This window comes from Oncorhynchus mykiss, chromosome 4 (assembly GCF_013265735.2).
Source record: "Oncorhynchus mykiss isolate Arlee chromosome 4, USDA_OmykA_1.1, whole genome shotgun sequence".
NCBI lineage: Eukaryota > Metazoa > Chordata > Actinopteri > Salmoniformes > Salmonidae > Oncorhynchus > Oncorhynchus mykiss.
Window position 1 is genome coordinate 5940956 of NC_048568.1, and position 22338 is coordinate 5963293.

A 22338-nucleotide genomic window follows, 5' to 3' on the forward strand; every position below is an offset into this window, starting at 1 on the left:
TTTCCTTGTTTTTTTTCCCCCCGGTTATATTTCGTATTCATTTTAATTTCCATCTATATTCCATCTACGGACTCAATATACTCTCCGCCTCACCCAATGTGATACAGATCTGCTATTTTTATACTTCTGAACCAGAATCCCCCATCAGAAGCTAGCCAGCTACTAGCTAGTAGTCAGTTAGCCACTGCTAGCGGTCTTCACCGTCAACTCGGACACCAGCCAGCCTCAGCTCGGTCAATACCTGCCAGTCTGCACAGCGCGATATCAACCCAGAGCATATCGGACTGCTTTTTCTCTACCACATCTCCGAATTCCTACCGCAAGCTCTGAACCTTTACACTGGATCATTGCAACTAGTGGCTACTCCTGACTAACGTCTCTGTCCCAAAAAAAGCACCAGCTAGCCTCGAGCTAGGCCTATCTCCCAGCTAGCCGAAGAGGTTCACCAGCTAATTCTTGGGCTACAATACCTCTTTTGCCTATTGGCCTGGACCCTTTACTGCCGATCCATCATGACTGGTTTGTTGACGTAATCGTCCGAGCAGGTTTCAACAGGCTCTTCCGTTGTGACGTCGCCGAAGGCACATCTGCTAGCCCCGGCCCGCTAGCTGTCTGATTCGCCGTGTCTCCAGCTCGCCTAGCGTAGTAGCGACTACTGAACGGCTCCCTGACTAACCTATTGCTACTCATTGGACCCTATGATCACTTGGCTACACATGCCTCTCCCTAATGTCAATATGCCTTGTATATCGCTGTTTTGATTCATTATTATTGTCTTATTTCACCCGAGAGCCCCCAGCCCTGCCCAATATGCCTTAGATAGCCCTTTTGTCCCACCCTCCACACATGCATTGACCTCAGCTGGCTTAAATGGTGCCTCTAAAGACAAAACCTCTCATCATCACTCAATGCCTTGGTTTATCTCCACTGTACTCACATCCTACAATACCCTTGTCTGTACATTATGCCTTGAATCTTCCACGCCCAGAAATCTGAACGCACTAGACGACCAGTTCTTACAGCCTTGAGCCGTACCCTTATCCTACTCCTCCTCTGTTCCTTTGGTGATGTAGGGTTAACCCAGGCCCTGCAGCCCCCAGCACCACTCCCTTTCCCCAGGAACTATCATTTGTTGACTTCTGTAACCGTAAAAGCCTTGGTTTCATGCATGTTAACATCAGAAGCCTCCTCCCTAAGTTAGTTTTTTTCACTGCTTTAGCACACTCCGCCAACCCTGATGTCCTAGCCATGTCTGAATCCTGGCTTACCGAACTACAACATTTTCCGACAAGATGGAACTGCCAAAGGGGGCGGACTGGCATTCTACTACAGTGAGAGCCTGCAGAGTTCTGTCATGCAATCGTGGTATGTGCCCAAATAATTCAAGCTTCTTTTTTTAAATCCACCTTTCCAGAAACAAGTCTCACCGTTGCCACTTGTTATAGACCCCCCCCCCAGCCCCCAGCTGTGCCCTGGACACCATATGTGAATTGATTAACCTCCCCATCTATCTTCAGAATTCTTACTGTTAGGTGACCTAAACTGGGATATGCTGAACACCCCGTCCTTCCTTCAATCTAAGCTAGATGTCCTCAATCTCACACAAATTATCAAGGAACCTACCAGGTACAACCCTAAATCTGTAACTACCCTCTTAGATATCATCCTGACCCCCTTGCCCTCTAAATACACCTCTGCTGTCTTCAACCAGGATCTCAGCGATCGTTGTCTTTGTGCGTAATGGGTCCGCGGTTAAACGACCACCCCTCACCACAGTCAAACGCTCCCTTAAAACACTTCAGCGAGCAGGCCTTTCTAATCGACCTGGCCCGGGTATCCTGGAAGGATATTGACCTCATTCTGTCAGTAGAGGATGCATGGTTGCTCTTTAAAAGTGCTTTCCTCACCATCTTAAATAAGCATGCTCCATTCAAAAAAAATGTAGAACTAAGAACAGATATAGCCATTGGTTCTCTTCAGACCTGACTGCCCTTGACCAGCACAAAAACGTTCTGTGTCGTTGTGCGTTAGCATCGAATTGCCCCCGCGTTATGCAACTTTTCAGGGAAGTCAGGAACCAATATACACAGTCAGTTAGGAAAGCTAAGGCTAGATTTTTCAAATGGAAATTTGCATCATGGAGCACTAATTCCAAAATGTTTTGTGACACTGTAAAGTCCATGGAGAATAAGAGCAGCACCTCCCAGCTGCCCACTGCACTGAGGCTAGAAAACTGTCACCACCGATAAATCTACAATAATCAATAATTTCAATAAGCAGCTCTGCACCCACTGCAGCAACTTGCCCAAGCCCCCCTGCTTCTCTTTCACCCAAATCCAGATAGCTGATGTTCTGAAAGAGCTGCAAAATCTGGATCCCTACAAATCAGCTGGGCTTGACAATCTGGACCCTCTCTAAAATTACCTGCCAAAATTGTTGCAACCCCTATTATTAGACTGTTCAACCTCTTTCATATAGTCTGAAATCTCCAAAGATTGGAATGCTGCCACGGTCACCCCCCCCCCCCCCCTCTTTAAAAGGGGCGACACTAGACCCAAACCGTTATAGACCTATATCCATCCTGCCCTGCTTTTCTAAAGTCATCAAAAGCCAAGTTAACAGATCACCGACCATTTTGAATCCCACCGTACCTTCTCCACTATGCAATCTGGTTTCCAAGCTGGTTATGGGTGCACCTCAGCCATGCTCAAGGTCCTAAACGATATCATAACCGCCATCGATAAAAGACAGTAATGTGCGCCGTCTTCATCGACCTGGCCAAGGCTTTTGACTGAATTCACTGAATTCTTATCGGCAGACTCAATAGCCTTGGTTTCTCAAATTACTGCCTCGCATGGTTCACTTCTCGGATAGAGTTCAGTGTGTCAAATCGGAGGAGGGCCTGTTGTCCGGACCTCTGGCAATCTCTATGGGGGTGCCACAGGGTTCAATTCTCAGGCCGACTCTTTTCTCTCTATATCAATGATGTCACTCTTGCTGCTGGTGATTTCTCTGATCCACCTCCATGCAGTTGACACCATTCTGTATACATCTGGACCTTTGGACTGTTAACAAACCTCCAAATGAGCTTAAATGCCATACAACACTCCTTCTGTGGCCTCCAACTGCTTTTAAATGATAGTAAAACTAAATGCATGCTCTTCAACTCTTGCTGCCCGCACCCTCCCGCCGGACTAGTATCACTACTCTGAATGGTTCTGACCTAGAATATGTGGACAACTACAAATACCTAGGTGTCTGGTTAGACTGTGAACTTTCCTTCCAGACTCACATTAAGCTTCTCCAATCCAAAGTTAAGTCTAAATTTGGCTTCCTATTTCGTAACAAAGCCTCCTTCACTCATGCTACCAAACATACCCTAATAAAACTGACTATCCTACCGATCCTTGACTTCGGCGATGTCATTTACAAAATAGCCTCCAACACTCTACTCAGCAGACTGGATGTAGTCTATCACAGTGCCATCCGTTTCGTCACCAAAACCCCATATTCTACCCACCACTGCGACCTGTATGCTCTCGTTGGCTGGCCCTCGCTACATATTCGTCGCCAAACCCTCTGGCTACAAGTCTCTGCTAGGTAAAGCCCCGCCTTATCTCAGCTCACTGGCCACCATAGCAGCACCCACTCGTAGCACACGCTCCAGCAGGTATATCTCACTGGTCACCCCCAAAGCCAATTTCTCCTTTGGTCGTCTTTCCTTCCAGTTCTCTGCTGCCAATGACTGGAACGAACTGCAAAAATCTCCCTCACTAGCTTTAAGCACCAGCTGTCAGAGCAGCTCACAGATCACTGCACCTGTACATAGCCCATCAATAACAGCCCATCTATCTACCTACCTCATCCCCATACAGTATTTATCTATTTATCTTGCTCCTTTGCACACCAGTATCTCTACTTGCACACCATCATCTGCACATCTATCACGCCAGTGTTAATTCTAAATTGTAATTATTTTTCCAGTACGGACTATTTATTGCCTTACCTCCCTGCTCTTCTACATTTGCACACACTGTACATAGATTTTTCTATTGTGTTATTGACAGTAAGTTTGTTTATGTGTAACTCTGTTGTTTTTTTGTCGCACTGCTTTGCTTTATCTTGGCCAGGTCGCAGTTGTAAATGAGAACTTGTTCTCAACTGGCCTACCTGGTTAAATAAATGTCAAATAAATAACATGCATACATACATACAGTTGAAGTTTACATACACCTTAGCCAAATACATTTAAACTCAGTTTTTCACAATTCCTGACATTTAATCCTAGTAAAAATTCCCTGTTTTAGGTCAGTTAGGATAATAGTAGAGTGATAGTAGAGTGATTTATTTCAGCTTTTATTTCTTTCATCACATTCCCAGTGGGTCAGCAGTTTTCATACATTCAATTAGTATTTGGTAGCATTGCCTTTTAAATTGTTCAACTTGGGTCAAATGTTTTGGGTAGCCTTCCACAAGCTTTCCTCAATAAGTTGGGTGAATTTTGGCGCATTCCTCCTGACAGAGCTGGTGTAACTGAGTCAGGTTTGTAGGCCTCCTTGCTCGCACATGCTTTTTCAGTTCTGCCCACAAATGTTCTATGGGATTGAGGTCAGGGCTTTGTGATGGACACATCAATACCTTGACTTTGTTCTCCTTAAGCCATTTTGCCACAACTTTGTAAGTATGCTTGGGGTCATTGTCCATTTGGAAGACCCATTTGCGAATAATCTTTAACTTCATGACTGATGTCTTGATGTTGCTTCAATATATCCACATAATTTTCCTTTCTCGTGATGCCATCTATTTTGTGAAGTGCACCAGTCCCTCCTGCAGCAAAGCATCCCCACAACATGATGCTGCCACCCCCGTGCTTCACGGTTGGGATGGTGTTCTTTGGCTTGCAAGCCTCCCCCTTTTCCCTCCAAACATAATGATGGTCATTATGGCCAAACAGTTCTATTTTTGTTTCATCAGACCAGAGGACATTTCTCCAAAAAGTACGATCTTTGTCCCCATGTGCAGTTGCAAACCGTAGTCTGGATTTTTTTATGGCGGTTTTGGAGCAGTGGCTTCTTCCTTGCTGAGCGGCCTTTCAGGTCATGTCGATATAGGACTCGTTCTACTGTGGATATAGATACTTTTGTACCTGTTTCTTCCAGCATCTTCACAAGGTCCTTTGCTGTTGTTCTGGGATTGATTTGCACTTCTCACACCAAAATACGTTCATCTCTTGGAGACAGAACGCATCTCCTGAGCGGTATGACGGCTGCGTGGTCCCATGGTGTTAATACTTGCGTATTATTGTTTGTACAAATGAACGTGGTACCTTCTTGTGTTTGGAAATTTCTCCCAAGGATGAACCAGACTTGTGAAGGTCTACAATTTTATTTTATTTTGTTGATCTTGACTGATTGCTATTGATTTTCCAATGATGTCAAGCACAGAGGTACTGAGTTTGAAGGTAGGCCTTGAAATACATCCACAGGTACACCCCAATTGACTCAAATTATGTCATTTAGCCTATCAGAAGCTTCTAAAGCCATGACATAATTTTCTGGAATTTTCCAAGCTGTTTAAAGGCGCGGTCAACTGGAATTGTGATACAGTAAATTGTGAAGTGAAATAATCTGTAAACAATTGTTGGATGTCCTAACCGACTTGCCAAAGCTATAGTTTGTTAACAAGAAATTTGTGGAGTGGTTGAAAAATTATTTTAAATGACTCCAACCTAAGAGTATGTAAACTTCTGACTTCAACTATGTATGTATGTATGTATGTATGTATGTATGTATGTATGTATGTATGTATGTATGTATGTATGTATGTATGTATGTATGTATGTATGTATGTATGTATGTATGTATGTATGTATGTATGTATGTATGTATGTATGTATGTATGTATGTATGTATGTATGTATGTATGTATGTATGTATGTATGTATGTATGTATGTATGTATGTATGTATGTATGTATATTTATTTATTATGAACACTGAGATGACCTCTGGTAGGTTATGAACTCAAACCCTGTGGCCCCTTCTCAGAAGGTGGAGGATGAGCTGGCCCTTTTGTATGGGTAGATGCTCCTTAAGATGACCCTACCCTAAACGCTAACGATGAACTTAACCCTTACCCTAAACTTAACCATAACCCTTACCTTAACTATTTTCAACTTCAATGGGTTGACATCAGAGTTGGATATCCCAAGGACTTTTCCTTTCTGGATGACAGCCTGGATGCCTACATACAGTCCTGAATTGGACACTTCAGCACTACACAGCTGATTCAAATAGTCAACTAATCATCAAACTGTAGTGTTAGGGCAAAACCAAAAATGTGCACCCCTTGGGGTTACAAGGACCGAGTTTGGGAAACGCTGAGATAGGCCTACCTAGTCCTCTAACGTGGTGTTGGAAGCAGAGACACAAGAAGAAAGTAGCCAGGATTTTGGAAGGAGACATTTTTTAGAGTCAGAAATATTTCATGTGAGACTTTTATTATGGCATTGCCATTGAGACTTTTTGTTAGGAACTTTTATTTTGGCAATACGTTTTCACCTGTGCATGAGGGTATTTATGTGAGAGATGTGTGTGACAGAGTGATTTAGAGTTGTAAACATGTTGTGCCACTGAAGTTTGCTGCTGCTATACTTGGATTAAACTAGGCCTAAAGAAAGGAACTTCATTGTAACCCAACTTTTATCATCAAACCCATGAGCCGTTCAGAGAAGGTGATGGATAATTAAGTCAAGAAGTTAGGTTTACAGTATCAATGTGCAAAACAACTATTACGCACCAAATATTGCTGTGGAGGCCACACCAAATGCCATTTCTGCTGCTCAGGTAATTGAGTTGTTAATCTTAATCTGTTTTAGCATAAACCTATAGGCCTAGTCTTCTTTATAATCATGTATGTCTGCAGAGGGCGTGTGCCCTATGCCCCCCTTCACTTAATCTAAAGACCAGACATTCAAATATAAATGTAAAATATTAGTCACATGCTTTGTAAACAACCGGTGTAGACTAACAGTGAAATCTTATTTACGGACCCTTCCCAACAATGCAGAGGGAAAGAAAATCGAGATAATAGGAAAGTGATTAATATGTACACAGAGTAATTGACTATATATATACACAGGGTACTAGTACTGAGTCAATGTGCAGAGGCAATTGAGGTGGATACAGTATACGCATACTGTCACGACTTCCGCCGAAGTTGGCTCTCCTGCCTGTTCCGGCGGTGCTCGGTGGTAGTCGTCACCGTCCTACTAGCCACCACCGATCCCTTTTTCGTTTGTCTGTTGGTTTTGTCTTATTAGTTTCACCTGTGTGTATTTTAGTTTAATTAACGTCCTTATATGTAGTAGGTTGTCCCGCCCTTGTTTTGTGCGGGATTGTTTGGATTCATGTATTTTGGTTAATAGGTGTGTGTTATTTTCTCCGGTATATTTTTGATCCTGTGTTGGATTATTTCACCCTGTATGTTGGGTTGACCGTGTTTGGTTCACCAGAGAATAAAACTGTCGATTCACTGTAACCTGCTCTCTGCGCCTGATTCCACCCACCTTGACAATAGGTGACACATACTGTATAACTAGGAATGAAGTGACATAATACACAGTTGCAGCAGCATATGTGATGAGTAAAAAATAGTTTGCGTAAAGGGTCAATGCAAGTAGTCCTGGTAGCTATTTGGTTCACTATTTAACTAAATATTTAGCTGTCATGGCTTAGGGGTGAAAGCTGTTCAGGGTCCTGTTGGTTCCAGACATCATCGGTAGGAAAGAGAACAGTCTATGACTTGGGTGCCTGGTGTCTTTGTAAATGTTTACATACAGTGCCTTTAGAAAGTATTGACTGTACACATTTTGTTGTTGCAAAGTGTGATTTAATTGGCTTTTTTGTCAACGATCTACATAAAATACGCTAATGTAAAAGTGGAAGAGACGTTCTAACATTTGTAAAACAATTATGGAACATAAAACGCTTTCTTGTCTAGATAAGTATTCAACCCGAGTCAATACATAATACCTTTGGCAGCGATTACTGAGTCTTTCATCAAGGTCTGTCAATATGGTTGTTGATCATTGCTAGACAGCCATTTTCAAGCAGATTTAAGTAAAAACTGTTAGTCCACTCAGGAACATTCAAAATTGTCTTGGTAAGCAACTCCAGTGTATATTTGGTCTTGTGTTTTAGGTTATTGTCCTGAATTAATCTCCCAGTGTCTGTCGGAAAGCAGACTGAATCAGGTTTTCATCTAGGATTTAGCCTGTGCTTAGCTCTAATCTGTTTATTTTTATCGTAAAAAAAACTCCCTAGTACTTGGTCATAACAAGGTAAGACGAGGGGCGGGGGTGTGTGTCTATTCGTCAATAACAGTTGGTGCGCAATGCCTAATATTAAGGAAGTCTCTAGGTATTGCTCGCCTGAGGTAGAGTACCTCATGACAAGCTGTAGACCACACTACCAGGAGAGTTTATCTATACTTTTCGTAGCCGGCTATTTAACACCACAAACCGATGCTGGCAGTGACTGCACTCAACGAGCTGTATAAGGCCATAAGCAAAAAAGAAAATGCTCATCCAGAAGCGGCACTCCTAGTGGCCGGGGACTTTGATGCAGGCAAACTTAAATCCGTATTACCTCATTTCTTCCAGCATGTCACATGGGGAAGAAAACCTCTGGACCACCTTTACAAAGCTCTCCCTCGCCCTCCATTTGGCAAATCTGACCATAATTTTTTCCTCCTGATTCCTGCTTACAAGCAAAAAGTCCAGCAGGAAGTACCAGTGACTTGCTCAATACAGATACGTTCTGGGATTCATCCAATGTCGTTGAGGAGTATACCACCTCAGTCCCCGGCTTTATCAATAAGTTCATTGACGATGTTATCCCCACAGTGACTGTACGTACATATCCCAACCAGAAGCCATGGATCCGCACTGAGCTAAAGGCTAGAGCTGCCGCTTTCAAGAAGTAGAACACTAATCCCGAAGTTTATATGAAATCCCGCTATCCCTTCAGATGAACCAGCAAAAAGGCAAAGCTTCAATACAGGATTAAGACTGAATTTTACTACACTGGCTCTGACGCTTATCAGAGCCAGAAGTTGTCCAGTGACTCGAGCCTACCAGACAGGCTAAATGCTTCTTATGCTTGCTTCGAAGCAAGCAACACTAATGTATGCATTAGAGCCCCATATGTTAGTGATGTGGACACTGTCGACCCGCTCTACTACAGCCCTGTCGATGTGAATGGGGGCGTGTTTGGCCTTCTTTTTCCTGTAGTCCACGATCAGCTCCTTTGTCTTGCTCACTTTGAGGAAGAGGTTGTTATCCTGGCATCACACTGCCAGGACTCTGAGAACGACCTCTCTATAGGTTGGGAACGACCTATAGAGAGGTGGTCTCATCGTTCTCAGTGATCAGGCCCATTACTTTTGTTGTCTTCAAAGTTATTGATGGTGTTGGAGTTGTGCTTGGACACTCCGTCATGGGCAGACTGAGTACGGGAGGGGACTAAGAATGCACACGTGAGGGGCCCCCGTCTTGAGGATCAGCATAGCAGATGTGTTATTGGCTACCCTTACCACCTGGAGGTAGCCCGTCAGGAAGTCCAGGATCCAGTTGCAGAGGGAAATGTTTAATCCCAGGCTCCTTAGCTTAGTGATGAGCTTTGTAGGCACTGTGGTGTTGAATGTTGTAGTCAATGAACAGCATTCTCACGTAGATGTTCCTTTTGTCCAGGTGGGAAAGGACAGTGTGGAGTGTGGTTGAGATTGCGTCATCTGTGGATCTGTTGGGGTGGTATGTGAATTGGAGTGGGTCTAGGTTTTCCGGGATGATAGTGTTGTGACCCATGATCAGCCTTTCAAAGCACTTCATGGCTATCGAGTCATTTAGGCTGGTTACCTTGCTTTCTTGGGCACAGGGACTATGGTGGTCTGCTTGAAACATGTAGGTATTACATGTATTGAAGACAATTGCCAGTTGGTCCACGCATGCTCAGAGTACATGGCCTGGTAATCCGCCTGGCCCCGCGGTCTTCTGAATCTTGACCTATTTTAAAGGTCTTACTCATACCGGCTTCGGAGAGAGTGATCGCATAGTAGTCCGGAACAGTTAGTGCTCTCATGTATGGTTCAGTGTTTCACTCAAAGCGATTTATAGAAGGCATTTAGCTAGTCTGATAGGCTCGCTTCACTGGACAGCTTGCGACTGGGTTTCACTTTATAATCTGTCTTCGTTTGCAAGTCCTGCCACATCCGACAATCATCAGAGCCGGTGTAGTAGGATTGGATCTTAGTCCTGTGTTGAAGCTTTGCCTGTTTGATGGTTCGTTGGAGGGCGTAGTGGAATTACTTATAAGCACCTGGATTAGTGTCCCTCACCTTGAAAACGGCAGCTCTAGCCTTTAGATCAGTGCGGATGTTGCCTATAATCCATGGCTTTTGGTTGGGATACAACAGGATAACATCGATAGCCACACAAATACAATAAATAAAATGTGCATATTTTTAACACATTGTCTGATGTGGTTCTGGTATGGTCACGATGTCGTCAAAGCACTTATTGATGAAGCCGGTGGCTGATGTGGTATAGTCCTCAATGCCACCGGATGAATCCCAGAACATATTCCAGTCCATGCTAGCAAAACATCATCAGACCACTTCAGTATTGAGCGAGTCACTGTTACTTCCTGCTTGACTTTTTGCTTGTAAGCAGGAATCAGGAGGATACAGTTATGGTCAGATTTGCCAAATGGAGTGTGAGGGAGAGCTTTGTATGCGTTTCTGTGTGTGGAGTAAATGTGATCTAGAGTTTTTTTTTTTTGTGCTTTTTTCTTCCCCGGCTCTAGTTGCACAGGTGACATGCTAGTAAGACAGATTTCAGTTTTCCTGCATTAAAATCACTGGCCACTATGAGTACACCTGGATGAGCATTTTCTCGTTTATGGCCTTATTCAGCTGGTTGAGTGTGGTCTTAGTGCCAGCATTGGTTTGTGGTGGTAAATGGACAGCTATGAAAAATATAATCTCTTGATAACTAGTATGGTCTACAACTTATCATGAAGTATTTTAACTCAGTCGAGCAGAACCTCGAGACTTCTTTAATATTAGAGATTGTGCACCAGTTGACAAAAATACACTCCCCCCTTGAGCTTACCCGAATAGGCCATTCTGTCCTGCTGATGCATAGAAAAACCAGCTTGTTGAATATTGTCCTTGTTCAGCCACGACTCCAAGAAACATAAGATATTACAGTCCTTCATGTCCCATTGATAGGATAGTCTTGAATGGAGCTTGTCCAGTTTGTTCTCAAGTGATTGTACGTTTGTTGTTCACCTGTGAGAGAGAGGGAAACATATTAGAGTTTGGTCGAATGCCGGTAATTAGTTTGGCGAGAAACTTTTGGTTGTGCGTCTCCAGCTAATATAACTATCTATGCATGCATTGTGATCACAAGTTTACATGTATAATGTGAGCATGTTTAGCAAGCAGCAATAAACGGGGTTCACGGGATGACTGAAAGGACACGAGCAGTTGGCTAACAAAGCAAGCACTCAGTTCCTACATGACAATCTTCCTTTATGTGTAAATAGTCAAAGCATTATGATGTTTCAGGGTTTATGAAAATGTGGCACTGGACATTTGACCGGCAGTATTTTAATTTACCCGATATTTGAGACATTTACCGGACCCATAGGCTTATGAATTGAATCCGTAACCTAATTAGAGAGTGTGTGTAAAACATGTGTGCGTTCTACTTTAGCACACCGTATGAATGGAGCATAATGTATTTACTGTTTCATTCACGTTTCAAGTTCTGGTGACAAATCGTGCATTCTGATTATTTCATAGACTGTAATGTACATGTGTGTAAAATACTCTTTTGAAGATTGTACTGATTATGATGAGCTAATTCTAAGCTATTTGCCAGCTGTAAATGTGTATGTTTGTTGACATCATACAAATCATTCTGGTTGTCACGTAAGTTTCTGTCAGACATTGTAACAAGATATAGTTCACTCGACTGACTTGCAGTGCATTCAGAAGGTATTCAGACCCCTTGACTTTTTCAGACTTTGTTACATTACAGCCTTATTCTAAAAAATATATCACATTTACATACTGTAAGTATTCAGACCGTTTATTCAGTAATTTGTTGGAATACCTTTGGCAGTGATTACAGCCTCGAGACTTATTGGGTACGACGCTACAAGTTTGACCCACTTATTTGGGCAGTTCTCTCATTCTTCTCTGCAGATCGTCTCAAGCTCTGTCGGGTTGGATGGGGAGCGTTGCTACACAACTATTTTCAGTTCCATCTAGGGATGTTCGATTGGGTTCAAGTCCGTGCTCTGGCTGGGCCGCTCAATGACATTCAGAGACTTGTCCCAAAGCCACTCCTGCATTGTCTTGGCTGTGTGCTTAGGGTCATTGTTCTGTTGGATGGTGAACCTAATGCATAATGCTCTCTCGGAGCTCTAAGGCCAATTCCTTCTACCTCATGGCTTGGTTTGTTGCTCTGACATGCACTGTCAATTGTGGGACCAATCTTGGTTATATCAGACCAGAGAAGCTTGTTTCTCATGGTTTCAGAGTCTTTAGTTGCCTTTTGGTAAACTCCAAGCAGGCTGTCTTGTGCCTTTTTCTGATATATATGATGTCAAATCATGACGTTAGTGATCTTTCTGGTGGGAAGGTCGGCGCTCTAAAAAGTGACCCGAGTTGGATGGCGGTTCAAAACTATTTTTCTCAAGTCAGAGCTAATTTCTTTCTGCGTTCCAGTTGTTTTAATGTGGTGTCAGATTGTAACTATGATAATTCCAGGGTTGCAAGCTCAGACCCCCCTTTCCAGAAATGAAATTAAACGCTCCACAAACCCTCCTAAAATTGTGTCTTCCCTGTTTAGCTTTCGCGCTATGGTCAGGCTAGGCATTAGTCTTGTATTTGGGGTGATGATCTTTCAGGTGAAAGCATTTTATTTTGTTGTTTTTGACAAGTCATGTGCTCTGGTCGAGTCCTATGTTGCTCAGTTGGTAGAGCATGGCGTTTGCAACGCCAGGGTTGTAGGTTCGATTCCCACGGGGGGAGAAAATAAATAAGGAAAATGTATGCACTCACTACTGTAAATCCCTCTGAAATACTGAAATATTATCGAATATATCTTTTAAAAACAACTTGAGGATTGATTATAAAAAAGTTTGACATGTTTCTGTGGACATTAAGGATATTATTTGGAATTTTCGTCTGCGTTGTCGTCACCGCTCTTTCCTGTGGATTTCTAAACATAATGCGACTAACAAACAGAGGTATTTGGATATAAAAATTATCTTTATGGAACAAAAGGAACATTTGTTGTGTAACTGGGAGTCTCGTGAGTGAAAACAACCGAAGATCATCAAAGGTAAATGATTAATTTGATTGCTTTTCTGATTTTCGTGACCTAGCTACTTAATGCTTAGTGTACATAATGTTTTGTTGTGGTATCGATAAACTTAAACGCTTGGATTGCTTTTGCTGTAAAGCATAATTTCAAAATCTGAGACGACAGGTGGATTAACAAAAGGCTAAACTGTGTTTTGCAATATTGCACTTGTGATTTCATGAATATGAATATTTTTTAGTAATATTATTTGACTGTGACGCTATGCTATTCAGCGGTTGCTGATGATAATTATCCCGCTTAAGGGATGGGTAGCGTCAAGAAGTTAAAGAGCACTTGGAGATGTTAGATGCATCCCGCAAAGGTGGAGGTGTTGCTGACATTTACGATACCAAATTTCAATTTACCAAAAAAAAAAAGAACTTTTTGTCTTTTGAGCTTCTAGTCATGAAATCTATGCAGCCTACTCAATCACTTTTATAGCTACTGTTTTACAGGCCTCCTGGGCCATATACAGCGTTCCTCACTGAGTTCCCTGAATTCCTATCGGAACTTGTAGACAACACAAAGATTCCTTGATGCCCTTCCAGAATCCTTCAGCCTACCAAAGGATGTCAGAGGACAATACCCTAGATGCAGTTGCACTCCTAAAAACTAAAAACTGAAAACATGTGTCATAAGAAACTAGCTCGCTTGTTTACAGAAAATCCCCGAGCTCTGAAGCAAAGTTCCAGAAAAAAGGAACGGAAATGGCGCCACACCAAACTGTGGAAGTCTTCCGACTAGCTTGGAAAGACAGTACCGTGCAGTATCGAAGAGCCCTCACTGCTGCTCGATGATCCTATTTTTCCAAATTAATTGAGGAAAATAAGAACAATCCTACATTTATTTTTGATACTGTCGCAAAGCTAACTAAAAAGCAGCATTCCCCAAGAGAGGATGGCTTTCACTTCAGCAGTAATAAATTCATGAACAACTTTGAAGAAAAGGTCATGATTATTAGAAAGCAAATTACGGACTCTATGTATCTGCGTATTCCTCCAAAGCTCAGTTGTCCTGAGTCTGCACAACTCTGCCAGGACCAAGGATCAAGGGAGACACTCAAGTGTTTTAGTACTATATCTCTTGACACAATAATCATGGCCTCTACACCTTCAAGCTGCATACTGGACCCTATTCCAACTAAACTACTGAAAGAGCTGCTTCCTGTGCTTGGCCCTCCTATGTTGAGCATAATAAATGGCTCTCTATCCACCGTGTACTAAACTCACTAAAAGTGGCAGTAATAAAGCCTCTCTAGAAAAAGCCAAACCTTGACCCAGAAAATATTAAAAACTATCTGCATATATCAAATCTCCAATTCCTCTCAACATTTTTAGAAAAAGCTGTTGTGCAGCAACTACTGCCTTCCTGAAGACAAACAATGTATAATAAATGCTTCAGTCTGGTTTTAGACCCCATCATAGCACTGAGACTGCACTTGTGAAGGTGGTAAATGACCTTTTAATGGTGTCAGACCGAGGCTCTGCATCTGTCCTCGTGCTCCTAGACCTTAGTGCTGCTTTTGATACCATCGATCACCACATTCTTTTGGAGAGATTGGAAACCCAAATTGGTCTACACGGACAAGTTCTGGCCTGGTTTAGATCTTATCTGTCGGAAAGATATCAGTTTGTCTCTGTGGATGGTTTGTCCTCTGACAAATCAACTGTAAATTTAGGTGTTCCTCAAGGTTCCGTTTTAGGACCACTCTTGTTTTCACTATATATTTTACCTCTTGGGGATGTCATTCGAAAACATAATGTTAACTTTCAATGCTATGCGGATGACACACAGTTGAACATTTCAATGAAGCCCCAAAATTGCCCTCACTGGAAGCCTGTGTTTCAGACATAAGGAAGTGGATGGCTGCAAACGTTCTACTTTTAAACTCGGACAAAACAGAGATGCTTGTTCTAGGTCCCAATTCACAAAGAGATCTTCTGTTCAATCTGACAATATTATCTTGACGGTTGTACAGTCGTCTCAAATAAAACTGTGAAGGACCTCTGTGTTACTCTGGACCCTGATCTCTCTTTTGATGAACCTATCAAGACTGTTTCAAGGACAGCTTTTTTCCATCTACGTAACATTGCAAAAATCGTAAACTTTCTGTCCAGGTCAGACTACTGCAATGCTCTACTTTCAGGCTGAAGCACTAAATAAGTTAGGATTCTAGCAGCCATATTTAGCACTAACTAGAACTGTTAAGGCAAGGGCTGATTTCAAGGTTTTACTGCTAACCTACAAAGCATTACATGGGCTTGCTCCTACCTATCTTTCCGATTTGGTCCTGCGTACAAGTACGCTGCGGTCACAAGACTCAGGCCTCCTAATTGTCCCTAGAATTTCTAAGCAAACAGCTGGAGGCAGGGCTTTCTCCTGTAGAGCTACATTTTTTATGGAATGGTCTGCCTACCCATGTGAGAGATGCAAACTCGGTCTCAACATTTAAGTCTTTATTGAAGACTCATCTCTTCAGTAGGTCCTATAATTGAGTGTAGTCTGGCCCAGGAGTGTGAAGGTACGGAAAGGCACTGGAGCGACGAACCGCCCTTGCTGTCTCTGCCTGGCCGGTTCCCTTCTCTCCACTGAGATTCTCTGCCTCTGGTGCTCTTCCATGCTGTCCCTAGAAGGGGTGCGTCACTTGAGTGGGTTGAGTCGCTGACGTGGTCTTCCTCTCTGGGTTGGCGCCCCCCTTGGGTTGTGCCCTGGCGGAGATCTTTGTGGGCTATACTCGGTCTTGTGTCAGGATGGTTAGTTGGTGGTTGAAGATATCGCTCTAGTGGTGTGGGGGCTGTGCTTTGGCAAAGTGGGTGGGCTTATATCCTGCCTGTTTGGCCCTGTCTGGGGGTATCATCGGACGGGGCCACAGTGTCTCCAGACCCCTCCTGTCTCAGCCTTCAGTATTTATGCTGCAGTCATTTGTGTCGGGGTGCTATATCTGGAGTATTTCTCCTGTCTTATCCTGTGTCCTGTGTGAATTTAAGTATGCGTTCTAATTCTCTAATTTATCTCTTTCTTTCTCTATCTCGGAGGACCTGAGCCCCAGGACCATGCCTCAGGACTACCTGGCATGATGACTCCTTGTTGTTCCCAGTCCACCTGGCCGTGCTGCTGCTCCAGTTTCAACTGTTCTGCCTGCTGCTATGGAACCCTGACCTGTTCACTGTGATTACTATTATTTGACCATTCCGGTAATTTGTGAACATTTGAACATCTTGGCCATGTTCTGTTAATCTCCACCCGGCACAGCCAGAAGAGGACTGGCCACCCCTAATAGCCTGGTTCTTCTCTAGGTTTCTTCCTAGGTTTTGGCCTTTCTAGGGAGTTTTTCCTAGCCACCGTGCTTCTACACCTGTATTGCTTGCTGTTTGGGGTTTTAGCCTGTGTTTCTGTACAGCACTTTGATATATCAGCTGATGTAAGAAGGGCAATATAAATACATTTGATTTTGAGTAACAAGTGCAAAATCACTAGCCTATTTCACCTTAAAATACACCGTTATAATAAAGCATTCCATGCATCATCACATTTGCAGGCTTAGCCTACTATTTGTAATGCTTTGAGAAGATTGTATAGTCGTAATTTAGGCTAATAATATAACTCAATCACTGATCGCAAAATTGACTGCTCTGTGCTTGTAGCGTCGAGGCCTGAGCTATAGGCTATATCAGATACGCTTCTTTCTTTGCAAGGGAAAGATTATGCCTTTTAATGAACATATTATATTCAATTCTACTACATGCAGACATTAGCAGACCATTTTTTTCTGTACAACAAATGACATGATGGCATGCTCTGCTGACACTGACAAATAGATCAATAAAAACAATGTTGTCCATATAGTAAGCCTACAAGAAGGAGAGAGACAAAGATAATATGATGCCCATCTAAACTGGGGTACATTAATGTCCAAAAACAAACTTTTAAGTGTCACTGACCCAAGAATGACAAAGTGAATATGCGCAGTGCGCACTCACCGGGGAATGGCCAATGGTCTCTGCTGGTGCCAATTAAATGGGCTATAGGCCTACTGTTGTTGCCTCAATTAAACAGAGTTTTTATAACAAAAAGATATTAGTATTTTCATTGTCTTCTCTTTACAGGAATAGCCATTTGCTTTCCAAACAATGTTTTCCTGTGATCAAATTTTTTAATATTGCGATATGCCGAGCTGAGCATCTTTTCACTGACAGTCGGAACTTGACAATCATCTATTTGGGAAATGTCCACGTGTGTGCTGTCCAAATTCTGCTTGCTCCTTTTCCTTCCGACTGAAGGCAATGCGATTTAAAACAATCAACAATTATTATACTTTTATGGCTAGGGGAGGCTAATGATTCTTTGTTGCCAAATCATGCTTTAGTAGCCCATTTTGAATGACTTTACCTATTTATGTATAGACAGGAGAAGCGTAATTAGGCTATATAATTTTCAGCAATTAAATTAAATTTATGTACTTAGGGAAAGCTTAGCTAAAAGCATTATTTCAGAATGGGATTTTCTTTTCTTCTCGAAGACAATTGGCCGGTGCCAATTTTATTCATCTGCTTTTCTATTTTTGTATAGGACAAAATTAACCGCTAATGAAACCCTTGCCATGTTTATATCTCAATTCCGGAAGGATGATGCAAGTGAAGTTCAGGCTAGTGCTGTAGGTTGGTTGTCTTTGAATGCAGCAGTTAACCATTCTTAAAGTCATTACTTAAAGTGAATTGTTAATAATTTCCTTATTTAAGACATCAATTCCAAACTTAACATGGTTCCACATGGTGATGTTTTTTATGTCCCCAAAAAGTTTCAAGTTGATAGGCCATTTTGGAGAGGATCTAAATGGACACGTACAGTGGCTTGCGAAAATATTCAAATCTATTTTGTTTCCTTACAACCTGGAATTTAAATGGATTTTTGGGGGGGGGTTGTATCATTTGATTTACACAACATGCCTACCACCTTGAAAATGCCAAATATTTTTTAGAAAATGGAAAACTTCAGCGTGCATAACTTATAGTCTCTATAAGCTTGGCACATCTTGCCAGTGGGATTTTTGCCAATTCTTCAAGGCAAAACTGCTCCAGCTCCTTCAAGTTGGATGGGTTCTGCTGATGTACAGCAATTTTAAGTCATACCACAGATTCTCAATTGGATTGAGGTCTGGACTTTGACTAGGCCATTTCAAGACATTGAAATGTTTCATCCCCCTTGGCTGCTTTTCCTGTTTTGTCGCAATACAACTTCTAATTTAAATTGATTTTTATTTGGATTTCATGTAATGGACATGCACAAAATAGTCCAAATTGGTGAAGTGACATGAAGAAAGTAACTTGTTTAAAAAAATTATGAAAAAAAGTGGTGTGTATATGTATTCACCCCCTTTGCTATGAAGCCCCTAAATAAGATCTGATGCAACCAATTACCTTCAGAAGTCACATAATTGGTTAGATTGCACACAGGTGGACATTATTTAAGTGTCACATGATCTCAGTATATATACACCTATTCTGAAAGGCCCCAGAGTCTGCAACACCATTAAACAAGCAGCACCATGAATAACAAGGATCTCTCCAAACAGGTCAGGGACAAAGTTGTGGTTGGGTTATAAACATATCTGAAACTTTGACCATCCCACGGAGCACCATTAAATACATTATTAAAAAATGTAAAGAATATGGCACTACAAAAAAAACAGGCAAGGAGGGCATTAATCCGAGAAGCAACAAAGAGATAACCCTGAAGGAGCTGCAAAGCTCCACAGAGGAGATTGGAGTATCTGTCCATAGGACCACTAAGCCGTACAAATGTACACACATAGATTTTCAGAGCTGGACTTTATGAAAGAGTGTCCAGAAAAAGCCATTGCTTAAAGAACAAAATAAGCAAACACATTTGGTGTTCAACAAAAGGCATGTGGGAGACTCCCCAAACACATGGAAGTAGGTACTCTGGTCAGATGAGACAAAAAAATGTAGCTTTTTGGCCATCAAGGAAAACTCTATGTCTGGCGCAAACCCAACACCTCTCATCACCCCGAGAACAACATCCCCACAGTGAAGCATGGTGGTGTTGGCAGCATTGTTGTCACTTTGGATAAGTGTCTGCTACGTAAATAGCATATATTCTGGTATTACAGTACTGTATTGCCACTGCTGTAACATCTGCTAGTCTGTGTAAAATACACTTTGATTTGATTTGTTACATACAGTACATCTCTGATCTTGTGAATATCAGATTTTGTGTAAACTTACTAATATCATAAGTCATCATCATAGTAGTATATTTAAGCAATATACCACGGCTAAGGGTTGTCTCCTCCTCCGGAGGAGGTATTGTATATGGCCAATATACCACGGCTAAGGGTTGTTCTTATGCACAACGCCATGCGGAGTGCCTGGATATAGCCCTTAGCCATGGTATATTGGCGGTATACCATAAACCCCGAGGTGCTTTATTGCTATTATAAACTGATTACCAACTTAATTAGAGCAGTAAAAATAAGTATTTTGCCTTACCCGGGGTATAAGGTCAGATATACCACGGTTGTCAGCCAATCAGCATTCAGGGCTCGAACCACCCATTTATAATGGAGTATATATCATACTTTATATGTTTCTACTTTACAGACATACATTTTCATTATGTACTTCTCAAAGTGTGTACTAGACTCAACAGTTTACATGTCAAATCCATAGGTTTACCAAATGTTTAAGTGATCATCATCAATTAAGAGCAGTCGGATTAAGTAATAGTAAAATGTCTCATAACAAAAGAGAAGAGAATCATATCAAAAGCACTGCATTGTGAAAGGCAATTACTTTACATGAACATGTATTGCAATGTGAAACGCATTTCTAGATGAAACACTGATTTAAGTTTGGTGAGAAAGTGACTGATTTTGTGTGTTGTACTTAGTCAATTGAAAATGCGCATAGAGTTTTGAAACAACTACCTTTTTGATTATCTGTTTTGAGTACTAAGGGCCGCCCTTCTTGCTCCCCATATCTAGCTGCAAAATAGGAAACGTAGCCTCAACGGAGAGGAAATCCATGGCCTTGCACTGAGAAATTGTTGAAACAAGCCCCTCACAATGTGCACTTTAATGTCCGCAAAATAGACCCAGGCGTCGTGGCCGCTACAGACGGACAATGACCTGTGTACTCGTGCACAAAGTGTCCTCTCTCCCTCTGTGTCTGTGGTGGCTCCCCGGCTCTAATAGATGTGATTTGGCCACTCGGCACAGCATGTCCAAGCGTGTATGATTAATCAAAAACAGCCAGGTCTGGTGTGCTGTGTGTCCTACAGGGGTGTGAGAGCGGCACGAGGCTCCGAACAGTCAGGGACCGCCGGTGGCTTTGAGACGCTGTTAGAACCATGTGTGAGGACACAGCAACTCAGTCCGCATGCATTCTTTGATAGCTGTGATAAAAGACCAGGAGAAAAGTCATCCGTTTTGACCATGTGTTTTAGATTAATGCTGCGGCCGGGAGAGGAGAGGCCTCATCGTAGTACTACACTGCTGGGTTTCTGCCAGCCTTAGAGTTTGATTTTTAGTTGTCAGTAGGTGTGTTGATGAGAGACACGTTACAGACAGACTCCCTCGTGATAACTTGGTTCACACACACTGTAAAGGTCAGATATAGACCTACTGGATGAATTCCCCTTGTTATTGCATATAAAATGTGTAGTTTTACCCTTTGCAGTAGCCTACTCTGTATTTTGAATTGTGCCAAGCATTATCCATTATGTAGGCCTACAGTGTGTGTGTGCATATGTGTGTGTGTGCACATGCGTGTGTTGCTCACTTGCCTGCCTGCATGCTCATATCACTTCTAACCCTTATCTCATCCACTGTAAAACAATTGTCCATGTGTTTTGCATCTGTGATTTCATGTGCAACACTACTTAACTTCTACGGGATCGGTGTGTGTGTGTCCCGAGACGGTTGAGCTAACGTAGGCTAATGTGATTAGCATGAAGTTGTAAGTAACAAAAACATTTCCCAGAACATAGACATATCTGATATGGGCAGAAGGCTTAAATTCTTATTAATCTAACCGCACTGTCCAATTTTCAGTAGCTATTACAGTGAAAGAATACCATGCTATTGTTTGAGGAGAGTGCACAATTATGAACTTAAAATGTATTAATAAACCAATTAGGTACATTTGGGCAGACTTGATACAACATTTTGAACAGCTATATAATGGTTCATTGGATCAGTCTAAAACTTTATGATCCCAGATGACCAGACACTAGTACACTGAACAAAAATAAAAACGCAACATGTAAAGTGTTGGTCTTATGTTTCATGAGCTTAAATAAAAGATCCCAGAAATGTTCCATACTTACAAAAAGCTTATTTTGCCCAAATATAAAAAAATCCCTCTTAGTGAGCATTTCTCCTTTCCAAAAATAATCCATCCACCTGATAGGTGTGGCATATCAAGAGGTTGATTAAACGCCCTGATCATTACACAGGTGCACCTTGTCCTGGGGACAATAAAAGGCCACTCTAAAATGTGCAGTTTTGTCACAGAACACAATGCCACAGATGCTGACTGCAGGATTGTCCACCAGAGCTGTTGCAAGAGAATTGAATGTTCATTTCTCAGCCATAAGCCGCATCCAATGTTGTTCTAGATAATTTGGCAATATGTTCAACCGGCCTCACAACTACAGACCACGTGTAACCACGCCAGCCCAGGACCTCTACATCCAACTTCTTCACCTGTGGGATTGTCTGAGACCAGCCAGCAGATGAAACTATGGGTTTGCACAACTGAAGAATTTCTGCACAAACTGTCAGAAACAGTCTCAGGGAATCTCGTCGTCCTCACCAGGGTCTTGATCTGACTGCAGTTCGGCGTTCGATAGCACGCTGGAAAAGTGTGCTCTTCACAGATTAAT